The sequence below is a fragment of the Schistocerca cancellata genome, unplaced genomic scaffold (assembly GCF_023864275.1).
Source record: "Schistocerca cancellata isolate TAMUIC-IGC-003103 unplaced genomic scaffold, iqSchCanc2.1 HiC_scaffold_872, whole genome shotgun sequence".
NCBI classification, from domain to species: domain Eukaryota; kingdom Metazoa; phylum Arthropoda; class Insecta; order Orthoptera; family Acrididae; genus Schistocerca; species Schistocerca cancellata.
This window is the reverse complement of record NW_026046882.1, coordinates 143,056-155,803: the sequence shown is the minus strand read 5'-3', so window position 1 is coordinate 155,803 and position 12,748 is coordinate 143,056. Positions and strand designations below refer to the sequence as shown.

Genomic DNA, 12,748 nt, shown 5'->3' with positions numbered 1-12,748 from the left:
TAAATTGAAAGGGCTGTCGACTGATGACCACAGCAGTTGAGACCCATAGTGCTCAGAGCCATTTCTCGAAAGGACAGTCACAAATTGCTCCGTTTTCACTCCTTGTCGGCAATCACACCGCGCCTCAGGTAACAAGCACATCTGAAGCCCCATTGTGCACTCGACTGTTCATGCCAACTCACTGCCTCGCACTTTACTACTGTGTACCACTCTTGTCGTCCAACTGCAAAAGACTGGGCCACAACACGTTTCCGCGTCTCCATTGCACTGCGCAAACTACGAAACGCTCCCCAAACATGGCACTCACCAATGCAGACGACTTTTCCGACTTTACACGACGCTCACGCAACGCTCACGCTAGTGACAGCCTTATTTAGAGCTTGACGTCGCGCCCAAGCGAGTGAGCACATTTCGCCTACGGCTTAGGCCGCCCACCTAGTGTGGCTGCTCGGTGTCTGCAGGCAGCGAGGGGCTGCAACCTTCCCGTGTTCGCACATCTGAAGCCCCATTGTGCACTCGACAGTTCATGCCAACTCACTGCCTCGCACTTTACTACTGTGTACCACTCTTGTCGTCCAACTGCAAAAGACTGGGCCACAACACGTTTCCGCGTCTCCATTGCACTGCGCAAACTACGAAACGCTCCCCAAACATGGCACTCACCAATGCAGACGACTTTTCCGACTTTACACGACGCTCACGCAACGCTCACGCTAGTGACAGCCTTATTTAGAGCTTGACGTCGCGCCCAAGCGAGTGAGCACATTTCGCCTACGGCTTAGGCCGCCCACCTAGTGTGGCTGCTCGGTGTCTGCAGGCAGCGAGGGGCTGCAACCTTCCCGTGTTCGCACATCTGAAGCCCCATTGTGCACTCGACTGTTCATGCCAACTCACTGCCTCGCACTTTACTACTGTGTACCACTCTTGTCGTCCAACTGCAAAAGACTGGGCCACAACACGTTTCCGCGTCTCCATTGCACTGCGCAAACTACGAAACGCTCCCCAAACATGGCACTCACCAATGCAGACGACTTTTCCGACTTTACACGACGCTCACGCAACGCTCACGCTAGTGACAGCCTTATTTAGAGCTTGACGTCGCGCCCAAGCGAGTGAGCACATTTCGCCTACGGCTTAGGCCGCCCAACTAGTGTGGCTGCTCGGTGTCTGCCGGCAGCGAGGGGCTGCAACCTTCCCGTGTTCGCGCCTATGTCACCTCTGCTTGCTTGTCAGAGACAGAGTATCGCAAAACATACAACTCACTCCATGAATTGATTGCTACGGCATCTGTCATCAGCAGTCACAACTAGCAACACCAGTAGCAGCCGGCTGCACGTGAAGAATGGGAATGTGCAGTGGGATTTTTGTGAACTCGGCGCAAGGCAGATCTTTCCGACATAGGTTTGAGAATCTTAAGGGAGGACTTGTACTGTTTCTAAATTCAGTGTAGCGGTGGGAGGAGGGTGCTTCTTGCGCGTAACAGTACGCTTGCCAATTGTGGCTGCTAATCGTTCGCTCGTATCTGCCTTGACACATTCGCTGGCTGTGAATTATTCCACTTGCATGGCAGTGTGGACATGTTGGTGTGTTAAAAATTCTGGAGGCGCTGGGTATCGATCCCAGTACCTCTCGCATGCTAAGCGAGCGCTCTACCATCTGAGCTACGCCCCCTGATGACAAATAGTGCTACATACAACCATATCAATACCACAGACCCTTGCACTCTCATTATTCCGCAGACAAACACTACTCTCAATGTGGCCGCGAGGGTGTCTTTCAGGTTTTCTGCATTCTGTATCGAATCGTAGTTGGCCAAAATTAAAGTGGCACGCACAACGTCGAAAATAGCGTTCGGCCACCACTCTGAGTAAGACGGACGTGTTGTCCACTCTCTAGACTTCATTGAGGTCAGGCCGTTATACCTAAGACAGATTTGCAGTCGATGACACCTCGACAACAGCCGGTCCTCACATTTACGTCTAGCGCTCCTTACGTCAGTATACATCATATGAGTCTGTGACGCTGGCTTTGCAACATCTTGCGTGTCTTTAGGCTCGCCGCGACCAACACTTACCATGCACTGTCCACAAAACATGGAGGCGCCGGGGCTTGAACCCGGGACCTTTCACATGCAAAGCGAACGCTCTACCAACTGAGCTACGCCCCCAAGCGCAACAGAGCTGCGCTGTTTTCCTTTCTTTGCTACTCTGAAGTGCACGGACCTGATGGTTGGTTGGTTTGTAGGGGTGAAGGGACCAGTGTACAAAGGCGTGGTCACGTTCATATACACATGAGTTCCAAGTAGTTTCGATGTTCTGGTGTTACGACTACAAATTCCGTCTGTATTTAACGTCTTAAATTGAAAGGGCTGTCGACTGATGACCACAGCAGTTGAGACCCATAGTGCTCAGAGCCATTTCTCGAAAGGACAGTCACAAATTGCTCCGTTTTCACTCCTTGTCGGCAATCACACCGCGCCTCAGGTAACAAGCACATCTGAAGCCCCATTGTGCACTCGACTGTTCATGCCAACTCACTGCCTCGCACTTTACTACTGTGTACCACTCTTGTCGTCCAACTGCAAAAGACTGGGCCACAACACGTTTCCGCGTCTCCATTGCACTGCGCAAACTACGAAACGCTCCCCAAACATGGCACTCACCAATGCAGACGACTTTTCCGACTTTACACGACGCTCACGCAACGCTCACGCTAGTGACAGCCTTATTTAGAGCTTGACGTCGCGCCCAAGCGAGTGAGCACATTTCGCCTACGGCTTAGGCCGCCCACCTAGTGTGGCTGCTCGGTGTCTGCAGGCAGCGAGGGGCTGCAACCTTCCCGTGTTCGCACATCTGAAGCCCCATTGTGCACTCGACAGTTCATGCCAACTCACTGCCTCGCACTTTACTACTGTGTACCACTCTTGTCGTCCAACTGCAAAAGACTGGGCCACAACACGTTTCCGCGTCTCCATTGCACTGCGCAAACTACGAAACGCTCCCCAAACATGGCACTCACCAATGCAGACGACTTTTCCGACTTTACACGACGCTCACGCAACGCTCACGCTAGTGACAGCCTTATTTAGAGCTTGACGTCGCGCCCAAGCGAGTGAGCACATTTCGCCTACGGCTTAGGCCGCCCACCTAGTGTGGCTGCTCGGTGTCTGCAGGCAGCGAGGGGCTGCAACCTTCCCGTGTTCGCACATCTGAAGCCCCATTGTGCACTCGACTGTTCATGCCAACTCACTGCCTCGCACTTTACTACTGTGTACCACTCTTGTCGTCCAACTGCAAAAGACTGGGCCACAACACGTTTCCGCGTCTCCATTGCACTGCGCAAACTACGAAACGCTCCCCAAACATGGCACTCACCAATGCAGACGACTTTTCCGACTTTACACGACGCTCACGCAACGCTCACGCTAGTGACAGCCTTATTTAGAGCTTGACGTCGCGCCCAAGCGAGTGAGCACATTTCGCCTACGGCTTAGGCCGCCCAACTAGTGTGGCTGCTCGGTGTCTGCAGGCAGCGAGGGGCTGCAACCTTCCCGTGTTCGCGCCTATGTCACCTCTGCTTGCTTGTCAGAGACAGAGTATCGCAAAACATACAACTCACTCCATGAATTGATTGCTACGGCATCTGTCATCAGCAGTCACAACTAGCAACACCAGTAGCAGTCGGCTGCACGTGAAGAATGGGAATGTGCAGTGGGATTTTTGTGAACTCGGCGCAAGGCAGATCTTTCCGACATAGGTTTGAGAATCTTAAGGGAGGACTTGTACTGTTTCTAAATTCAGTGTAGCGGTGGGAGGAGGGTGCTTCTTGCGCGTAACAGTACGCTTGCCAATTGTGGCTGCTAATCGTTCGCTCGTATCTGCCTTGACACATTCGCTGGCTGTGAATTATTCCACTTGCATGGCAGTGTGGACATGTTGGTGTGTTAAAAATTCTGGAGGCGCTGGGTATCGATCCCAGTACCTCTCGCATGCTAAGCGAGCGCTCTACCATCTGAGCTACGCCCCCTGATGACAAATAGTGCTACATACAACCATATCAATACCACAGACCCTTGCACTCTCATTATTCCGCAGACAAACACTACTCTCAATGTGGCCGCGAGGGTGTCTTTCAGGTTTTCTGCATTCTGTATCGAATCGTAGTTGGCCAAAATTAAAGTGGCACGCACAACGTCGAAAATAGCGTTCGGCCACCACTCTGAGTAAGACGGACGTGTTGTCCACTCTCTAGACTTCATTGAGGTTAGGCCGTTATACCTAAGACAGATTTGCAGTCGATGACACCTCGACAACAGCCGGTCCTCACATTTACGTCTAGCGCTCCTTACGTCAGTATACATCATATGAGTCTGTGACGCTGGCTTTGCAACATCTTGCGTGTCTTTAGGCTCGCCGCGACCAACACTTACCATGCACTGTCCACAAAACATGGAGGCGCCGGGGCTTGAACCCGGGACCTTTCACATGCAAAGCGAACGCTCTACCAACTGAGCTACGCCCCCAAGCGCAACAGAGCTGCGCTGTTTTCCTTTCTTTGCTACTCTGAAGTGCACGGACCTGATGGTTGGTTGGTTTGTAGGGGTGAAGGGACCAGTGTACAAAGGCGTGGTCACGTTCATATACACATGAGTTCCAAGTAGTTTCGATGTTCTGGTGTTACGACTACAAATTCCGTCTGTATTTAACGTCTTAAATTGAAAGGGCTGTCGACTGATGACCACAGCAGTTGAGACCCATAGTGCTCAGAGCCATTTCTCGAAAGGACAGTCACAAATTGCTCCGTTTTCACTCCTTGTCGGCAATCACACCGCGCCTCAGGTAACAAGCACATCTGAAGCCCGATTGTGCACTCGACTGTTCATGCCAACTCACTGCCTCGCACTTTACTACTGTGTACCACTCTTGTCGTCCAACTGCAAAAGACTGGGCCACAACACGTTTCCGCGTCTCCATTGCACTGCGCAAACTACGAAACGCTCCCCAAACATGGCACTCACCAATGCAGACGACTTTTCCGACTTTACACGACGCTCACGCAACGCTCACGCTAGTGACAGCCTTATTTAGAGCTTGACGTCGCGCCCAAGCGAGTGAGCACATTTCGCCTACGGCTTAGGCCGCCCACCTAGTGTGGCTGCTCGGTGTCTGCAGGCAGCGAGGGGCTGCAACCTTCCCGTGTTCGCACATCTGAAGCCCCATTGTGCACTCGACAGTTCATGCCAACTCACTGCCTCGCACTTTACTACTGTGTACCACTCTTGTCGTCCAACTGCAAAAGACTGGGCCACAACACGTTTCCGCGTCTCCATTGCACTGCGCAAACTACGAAACGCTCCCCAAACATGGCACTCACCAATGCAGACGACTTTTCCGACTTTACACGACGCTCACGCAACGCTCACGCTAGTGACAGCCTTATTTAGAGCTTGACGTCGCGCCCAAGCGAGTGAGCACATTTCGCCTACGGCTTAGGCCGCCCACCTAGTGTGGCTGCTCGGTGTCTGCAGGCAGCGAGGGGCTGCAACCTTCCCGTGTTCGCACATCTGAAGCCCCATTGTGCACTCGACTGTTCATGCCAACTCACTGCCTCGCACTTTACTACTGTGTACCACTCTTGTCGTCCAACTGCAAAAGACTGGGCCACAACACGTTTCCGCGTCTCCATTGCACTGCGCAAACTACGAAACGCTCCCCAAACATGGCACTCACCAATGCAGACGACTTTTCCGACTTTACACGACGCTCACGCAACGCTCACGCTAGTGACAGCCTTATTTAGAGCTTGACGTCGCGCCCAAGCGAGTGAGCACATTTCGCCTACGGCTTAGGCCGCCCAACTAGTGTGGCTGCTCGGTGTCTGCAGGCAGCGAGGGGCTGCAACCTTCCCGTGTTCGCGCCTATGTCACCTCTGCTTGCTTGTCAGAGACAGAGTATCGCAAAACATACAACTCACTCCATGAATTGATTGCTACGGCATCTGTCATCAGCAGTCACAACTAGCAACACCAGTAGCAGCCGGCTGCACGTGAAGAATGGGAATGTGCAGTGGGATTTTTGTGAACTCGGCGCAAGGCAGATCTTTCCGACATAGGTTTGAGAATCTTAAGGGAGGACTTGTACTGTTTCTAAATTCAGTGTAGCGGTGGGAGGAGGGTGCTTCTTGCGCGTAACAGTACGCTTGCCAATTGTGGCTGCTAATCGTTCGCTCGTATCTGCCTTGACACATTCGCTGGCTGTGAATTATTCCACTTGCATGGCAGTGTGGACATGTTGGTGTGTTAAAAATTCTGGAGGCGCTGGGTATCGATCCCAGTACCTCTCGCATGCTAAGCGAGCGCTCTACCATCTGAGCTACGCCCCCTGATGACAAATAGTGCTACATACAACCATATCAATACCACAGACCCTTGCACTCTCATTATTCCGCAGACAAACACTACTCTCAATGTGGCCGCGAGGGTGTCTTTCAGGTTTTCTGCATTCTGTATCGAATCGTAGTTGGCCAAAATTAAAGTGGCACGCACAACGTCGAAAATAGCGTTCGGCCACCACTCTGAGTAAGACGGACGTGTTGTCCACTCTCTAGACTTCATTGAGGTCAGGCCGTTATACCTAAGACAGATTTGCAGTCGATGACACCTCGACAACAGCCGGTCCTCACATTTACGTCTAGCGCTCCTTACGTCAGTATACATCATATGAGTCTGTGACGCTGGCTTTGCAACATCTTGCGTGTCTTTAGGCTCGCCGCGACCAACACTTACCATGCACTGTCCACAAAACATGGAGGCGCCGGGGCTTGAACCCGGGACCTTTCACATGCAAAGCGAACGCTCTACCAACTGAGCTACGCCCCCAAGCGCAACAGAGCTGCGCTGTTTTCCTTTCTTTGCTACTCTGAAGTGCACGGACCTGATGGTTGGTTGGTTTGTAGGGGTGAAGGGACCAGTGTACAAAGGCGTGGTCACGTTCATATACACATGAGTTCCAAGTAGTTTCGATGTTCTGGTGTTACGACTACAAATTCCGTCTGTATTTAACGTCTTAAATTGAAAGGGCTGTCGACTGATGACCACAGCAGTTGAGACCCATAGTGCTCAGAGCCATTTCTCGAAAGGACAGTCACAAATTGCTCCGTTTTCACTCCTTGTCGGCAATCACACCGCGCCTCAGGTAACAAGCACATCTGAAGCCCCATTGTGCACTCGACTGTTCATGCCAACTCACTGCCTCGCACTTTACTACTGTGTACCACTCTTGTCGTCCAACTGCAAAAGACTGGGCCACAACACGTTTCCGCGTCTCCATTGCACTGCGCAAACTACGAAACGCTCCCCAAACATGGCACTCACCAATGCAGACGACTTTTCCGACTTTACACGACGCTCACGCAACGCTCACGCTAGTGACAGCCTTATTTAGAGCTTGACGTCGCGCCCAAGCGAGTGAGCACATTTCGCCTACGGCTTAGGCCGCCCACCTAGTGTGGCTGCTCGGTGTCTGCAGGCAGCGAGGGGCTGCAACCTTCCCGTGTTCGCACATCTGAAGCCCCATTGTGCACTCGACAGTTCATGCCAACTCACTGCCTCGCACTTTACTACTGTGTACCACTCTTGTCGTCCAACTGCAAAAGACTGGGCCACAACACGTTTCCGCGTCTCCATTGCACTGCGCAAACTACGAAACGCTCCCCAAACATGGCACTCACCAATGCAGACGACTTTTCCGACTTTACACGACGCTCACGCAACGCTCACGCTAGTGACAGCCTTATTTAGAGCTTGACGTCGCGCCCAAGCGAGTGAGCACATTTCGCCTACGGCTTAGGCCGCCCACCTAGTGTGGCTGCTCGGTGTCTGCAGGCAGCGAGGGGCTGCAACCTTCCCGTGTTCGCACATCTGAAGCCCCATTGTGCACTCGACTGTTCATGCCAACTCACTGCCTCGCACTTTACTACTGTGTACCACTCTTGTCGTCCAACTGCAAAAGACTGGGCCACAACACGTTTCCGCGTCTCCATTGCACTGCGCAAACTACGAAACGCTCCCCAAACATGGCACTCACCAATGCAGACGACTTTTCCGACTTTACACGACGCTCACGCAACGCTCACGCTAGTGACAGCCTTATTTAGAGCTTGACGTCGCGCCCAAGCGAGTGAGCACATTTCGCCTACGGCTTAGGCCGCCCAACTAGTGTGGCTGCTCGGTGTCTGCAGGCAGCGAGGGGCTGCAACCTTCCCGTGTTCGCGCCTATGTCACCTCTGCTTGCTTGTCAGAGACAGAGTATCGCAAAACATACAACTCACTCCATGAATTGATTGCTACGGCATCTGTCATCAGCAGTCACAACTAGCAACACCAGTAGCAGTCGGCTGCACGTGAAGAATGGGAATGTGCAGTGGGATTTTTGTGAACTCGGCGCAAGGCAGATCTTTCCGACATAGGTTTGAGAATCTTAAGGGAGGACTTGTACTGTTTCTAAATTCAGTGTAGCGGTGGGAGGAGGGTGCTTCTTGCGCGTAACAGTACGCTTGCCAATTGTGGCTGCTAATCGTTCGCTCGTATCTGCCTTGACACATTCGCTGGCTGTGAATTATTCCACTTGCATGGCAGTGTGGACATGTTGGTGTGTTAAAAATTCTGGAGGCGCTGGGTATCGATCCCAGTACCTCTCGCATGCTAAGCGAGCGCTCTACCATCTGAGCTACGCCCCCTGATGACAAATAGTGCTACATACAACCATATCAATACCACAGACCCTTGCACTCTCATTATTCCGCAGACAAACACTACTCTCAATGTGGCCGCGAGGGTGTCTTTCAGGTTTTCTGCATTCTGTATCGAATCGTAGTTGGCCAAAATTAAAGTGGCACGCACAACGTCGAAAATAGCGTTCGGCCACCACTCTGAGTAAGACGGACGTGTTGTCCACTCTCTAGACTTCATTGAGGTTAGGCCGTTATACCTAAGACAGATTTGCAGTCGATGACACCTCGACAACAGCCGGTCCTCACATTTACGTCTAGCGCTCCTTACGTCAGTATACATCATATGAGTCTGTGACGCTGGCTTTGCAACATCTTGCGTGTCTTTAGGCTCGCCGCGACCAACACTTACCATGCACTGTCCACAAAACATGGAGGCGCCGGGGCTTGAACCCGGGACCTTTCACATGCAAAGCGAACGCTCTACCAACTGAGCTACGCCCCCAAGCGCAACAGAGCTGCGCTGTTTTCCTTTCTTTGCTACTCTGAAGTGCACGGACCTGATGGTTGGTTGGTTTGTAGGGGTGAAGGGACCAGTGTACAAAGGCGTGGTCACGTTCATATACACATGAGTTCCAAGTAGTTTCGATGTTCTGGTGTTACGACTACAAATTCCGTCTGTATTTAACGTCTTAAATTGAAAGGGCTGTCGACTGATGACCACAGCAGTTGAGACCCATAGTGCTCAGAGCCATTTCTCGAAAGGACAGTCACAAATTGCTCCGTTTTCACTCCTTGTCGGCAATCACACCGCGCCTCAGGTAACAAGCACATCTGAAGCCCGATTGTGCACTCGACTGTTCATGCCAACTCACTGCCTCGCACTTTACTACTGTGTACCACTCTTGTCGTCCAACTGCAAAAGACTGGGCCACAACACGTTTCCGCGTCTCCATTGCACTGCGCAAACTACGAAACGCTCCCCAAACATGGCACTCACCAATGCAGACGACTTTTCCGACTTTACACGACGCTCACGCAACGCTCACGCTAGTGACAGCCTTATTTAGAGCTTGACGTCGCGCCCAAGCGAGTGAGCACATTTCGCCTACGGCTTAGGCCGCCCACCTAGTGTGGCTGCTCGGTGTCTGCAGGCAGCGAGGGGCTGCAACCTTCCCGTGTTCGCACATCTGAAGCCCCATTGTGCACTCGACAGTTCATGCCAACTCACTGCCTCGCACTTTACTACTGTGTACCACTCTTGTCGTCCAACTGCAAAAGACTGGGCCACAACACGTTTCCGCGTCTCCATTGCACTGCGCAAACTACGAAACGCTCCCCAAACATGGCACTCACCAATGCAGACGACTTTTCCGACTTTACACGACGCTCACGCAACGCTCACGCTAGTGACAGCCTTATTTAGAGCTTGACGTCGCGCCCAAGCGAGTGAGCACATTTCGCCTACGGCTTAGGCCGCCCACCTAGTGTGGCTGCTCGGTGTCTGCAGGCAGCGAGGGGCTGCAACCTTCCCGTGTTCGCACATCTGAAGCCCCATTGTGCACTCGACTGTTCATGCCAACTCACTGCCTCGCACTTTACTACTGTGTACCACTCTTGTCGTCCAACTGCAAAAGACTGGGCCACAACACGTTTCCGCGTCTCCATTGCACTGCGCAAACTACGAAACGCTCCCCAAACATGGCACTCACCAATGCAGACGACTTTTCCGACTTTACACGACGCTCACGCAACGCTCACGCTAGTGACAGCCTTATTTAGAGCTTGACGTCGCGCCCAAGCGAGTGAGCACATTTCGCCTACGGCTTAGGCCGCCCAACTAGTGTGGCTGCTCGGTGTCTGCAGGCAGCGAGGGGCTGCAACCTTCCCGTGTTCGCGCCTATGTCACCTCTGCTTGCTTGTCAGAGACAGAGTATCGCAAAACATACAACTCACTCCATGAATTGATTGCTACGGCATCTGTCATCAGCAGTCACAACTAGCAACACCAGTAGCAGCCGGCTGCACGTGAAGAATGGGAATGTGCAGTGGGATTTTTGTGAACTCGGCGCAAGGCAGATCTTTCCGACATAGGTTTGAGAATCTTAAGGGAGGACTTGTACTGTTTCTAAATTCAGTGTAGCGGTGGGAGGAGGGTGCTTCTTGCGCGTAACAGTACGCTTGCCAATTGTGGCTGCTAATCGTTCGCTCGTATCTGCCTTGACACATTCGCTGGCTGTGAATTATTCCACTTGCATGGCAGTGTGGACATGTTGGTGTGTTAAAAATTCTGGAGGCGCTGGGTATCGATCCCAGTACCTCTCGCATGCTAAGCGAGCGCTCTACCATCTGAGCTACGCCCCCTGATGACAAATAGTGCTACATACAACCATATCAATACCACAGACCCTTGCACTCTCATTATTCCGCAGACAAACACTACTCTCAATGTGGCCGCGAGGGTGTCTTTCAGGTTTTCTGCATTCTGTATCGAATCGTAGTTGGCCAAAATTAAAGTGGCACGCACAACGTCGAAAATAGCGTTCGGCCACCACTCTGAGTAAGACGGACGTGTTGTCCACTCTCTAGACTTCATTGAGGTTAGGCCGTTATACCTAAGACAGATTTGCAGTCGATGACACCTCGACAACAGCCGGTCCTCACATTTACGTCTAGCGCTCCTTACGTCAGTATACATCATATGAGTCTGTGACGCTGGCTTTGCAACATCTTGCGTGTCTTTAGGCTCGCCGCGACCAACACTTACCATGCACTGTCCACAAAACATGGAGGCGCCGGGGCTTGAACCCGGGACCTTTCACATGCAAAGCGAACGCTCTACCAACTGAGCTACGCCCCCAAGCGCAACAGAGCTGCGCTGTTTTCCTTTCTTTGCTACTCTGAAGTGCACGGACCTGATGGTTGGTTGGTTTGTAGGGGTGAAGGGACCAGTGTACAAAGGCGTGGTCACGTTCATATACACATGAGTTCCAAGTAGTTTCGATGTTCTGGTGTTACGACTACAAATTCCGTCTGTATTTAACGTCTTAAATTGAAAGGGCTGTCGACTGATGACCACAGCAGTTGAGACCCATAGTGCTCAGAGCCATTTCTCGAAAGGACAGTCACAAATTGCTCCGTTTTCACTCCTTGTCGGCAATCACACCGCGCCTCAGGTAACAAGCACATCTGAAGCCCCATTGTGCACTCGACTGTTCATGCCAACTCACTGCCTCGCACTTTACTACTGTGTACCACTCTTGTCGTCCAACTGCAAAAGACTGGGCCACAACACGTTTCCGCGTCTCCATTGCACTGCGCAAACTACGAAACGCTCCCCAAACATGGCACTCACCAATGCAGACGACTTTTCCGACTTTACACGACGCTCACGCAACGCTCACGCTAGTGACAGCCTTATTTAGAGCTTGACGTCGCGCCCAAGCGAGTGAGCACATTTCGCCTACGGCTTAGGCCGCCCACCTAGTGTGGCTGCTCGGTGTCTGCAGGCAGCGAGGGGCTGCAACCTTCCCGTGTTCGCACATCTGAAGCCCCATTGTGCACTCGACAGTTCATGCCAACTCACTGCCTCGCACTTTACTACTGTGTACCACTCTTGTCGTCCAACTGCAAAAGACTGGGCCACAACACGTTTCCGCGTCTCCATTGCACTGCGCAAACTACGAAACGCTCCCCAAACATGGCACTCACCAATGCAGACGACTTTTCCGACTTTACACGACGCTCACGCAACGCTCACGCTAGTGACAGCCTTATTTAGAGCTTGACGTCGCGCCCAAGCGAGTGAGCACATTTCGCCTACGGCTTAGGCCGCCCACCTAGTGTGGCTGCTCGGTGTCTGCAGGCAGCGAGGGGCTGCAACCTTCCCGTGTTCGCACATCTGAAGCCCCATTGTGCACTCGACTGTTCATGCCAACTCACTGCCTCGCACTTTACTACTGTGTACCACTCTTGTCGTCCAACTGCAAAAGACTGGGCCACAACACGTTTCCGCGTCTCC

General features: G+C 52.4%; 10 non-coding genes across 10 annotated transcripts; all 10 read right to left on the bottom strand.

The window, feature by feature from the left end:
• Positions 1 to 1,598: 1,598 nt before the first annotated feature.
• On the bottom strand, positions 1,599 to 1,671 carry Trnaa-agc (transfer RNA alanine (anticodon AGC)). Its single transcript has one exon. It is a non-coding gene; the product is annotated as a tRNA-Ala (tRNA).
• Positions 1,672 to 2,094: 423 nt separating this feature from the next.
• Trnaa-ugc (transfer RNA alanine (anticodon UGC)) lies at positions 2,095 to 2,167 on the bottom strand. Its single transcript has one exon. It is a non-coding gene; the product is annotated as a tRNA-Ala (tRNA).
• A 1,786-nt stretch (positions 2,168 to 3,953) lies between these two features.
• On the bottom strand, positions 3,954 to 4,026 carry Trnaa-agc (transfer RNA alanine (anticodon AGC)). Its single transcript has one exon. It is a non-coding gene; the product is annotated as a tRNA-Ala (tRNA).
• A 423-nt stretch (positions 4,027 to 4,449) lies between these two features.
• Positions 4,450 to 4,522, bottom strand: Trnaa-ugc (transfer RNA alanine (anticodon UGC)). The gene has a single exon. It is a non-coding gene; the product is annotated as a tRNA-Ala (tRNA).
• A 1,786-nt stretch (positions 4,523 to 6,308) lies between these two features.
• On the bottom strand, positions 6,309 to 6,381 carry Trnaa-agc (transfer RNA alanine (anticodon AGC)). Its single transcript has one exon. It is a non-coding gene; the product is annotated as a tRNA-Ala (tRNA).
• Positions 6,382 to 6,804: 423 nt separating this feature from the next.
• Positions 6,805 to 6,877, bottom strand: Trnaa-ugc (transfer RNA alanine (anticodon UGC)). The gene has a single exon. It is a non-coding gene; the product is annotated as a tRNA-Ala (tRNA).
• A 1,786-nt stretch (positions 6,878 to 8,663) lies between these two features.
• Trnaa-agc (transfer RNA alanine (anticodon AGC)) lies at positions 8,664 to 8,736 on the bottom strand. The gene has a single exon. It is a non-coding gene; the product is annotated as a tRNA-Ala (tRNA).
• Positions 8,737 to 9,159: 423 nt separating this feature from the next.
• On the bottom strand, positions 9,160 to 9,232 carry Trnaa-ugc (transfer RNA alanine (anticodon UGC)). The gene has a single exon. It is a non-coding gene; the product is annotated as a tRNA-Ala (tRNA).
• Positions 9,233 to 11,018: 1,786 nt separating this feature from the next.
• Positions 11,019 to 11,091, bottom strand: Trnaa-agc (transfer RNA alanine (anticodon AGC)). Its single transcript has one exon. It is a non-coding gene; the product is annotated as a tRNA-Ala (tRNA).
• A 423-nt stretch (positions 11,092 to 11,514) lies between these two features.
• Positions 11,515 to 11,587, bottom strand: Trnaa-ugc (transfer RNA alanine (anticodon UGC)). Its single transcript has one exon. It is a non-coding gene; the product is annotated as a tRNA-Ala (tRNA).
• Between the last annotated feature and the right edge of the window lie 1,161 nt (positions 11,588 to 12,748).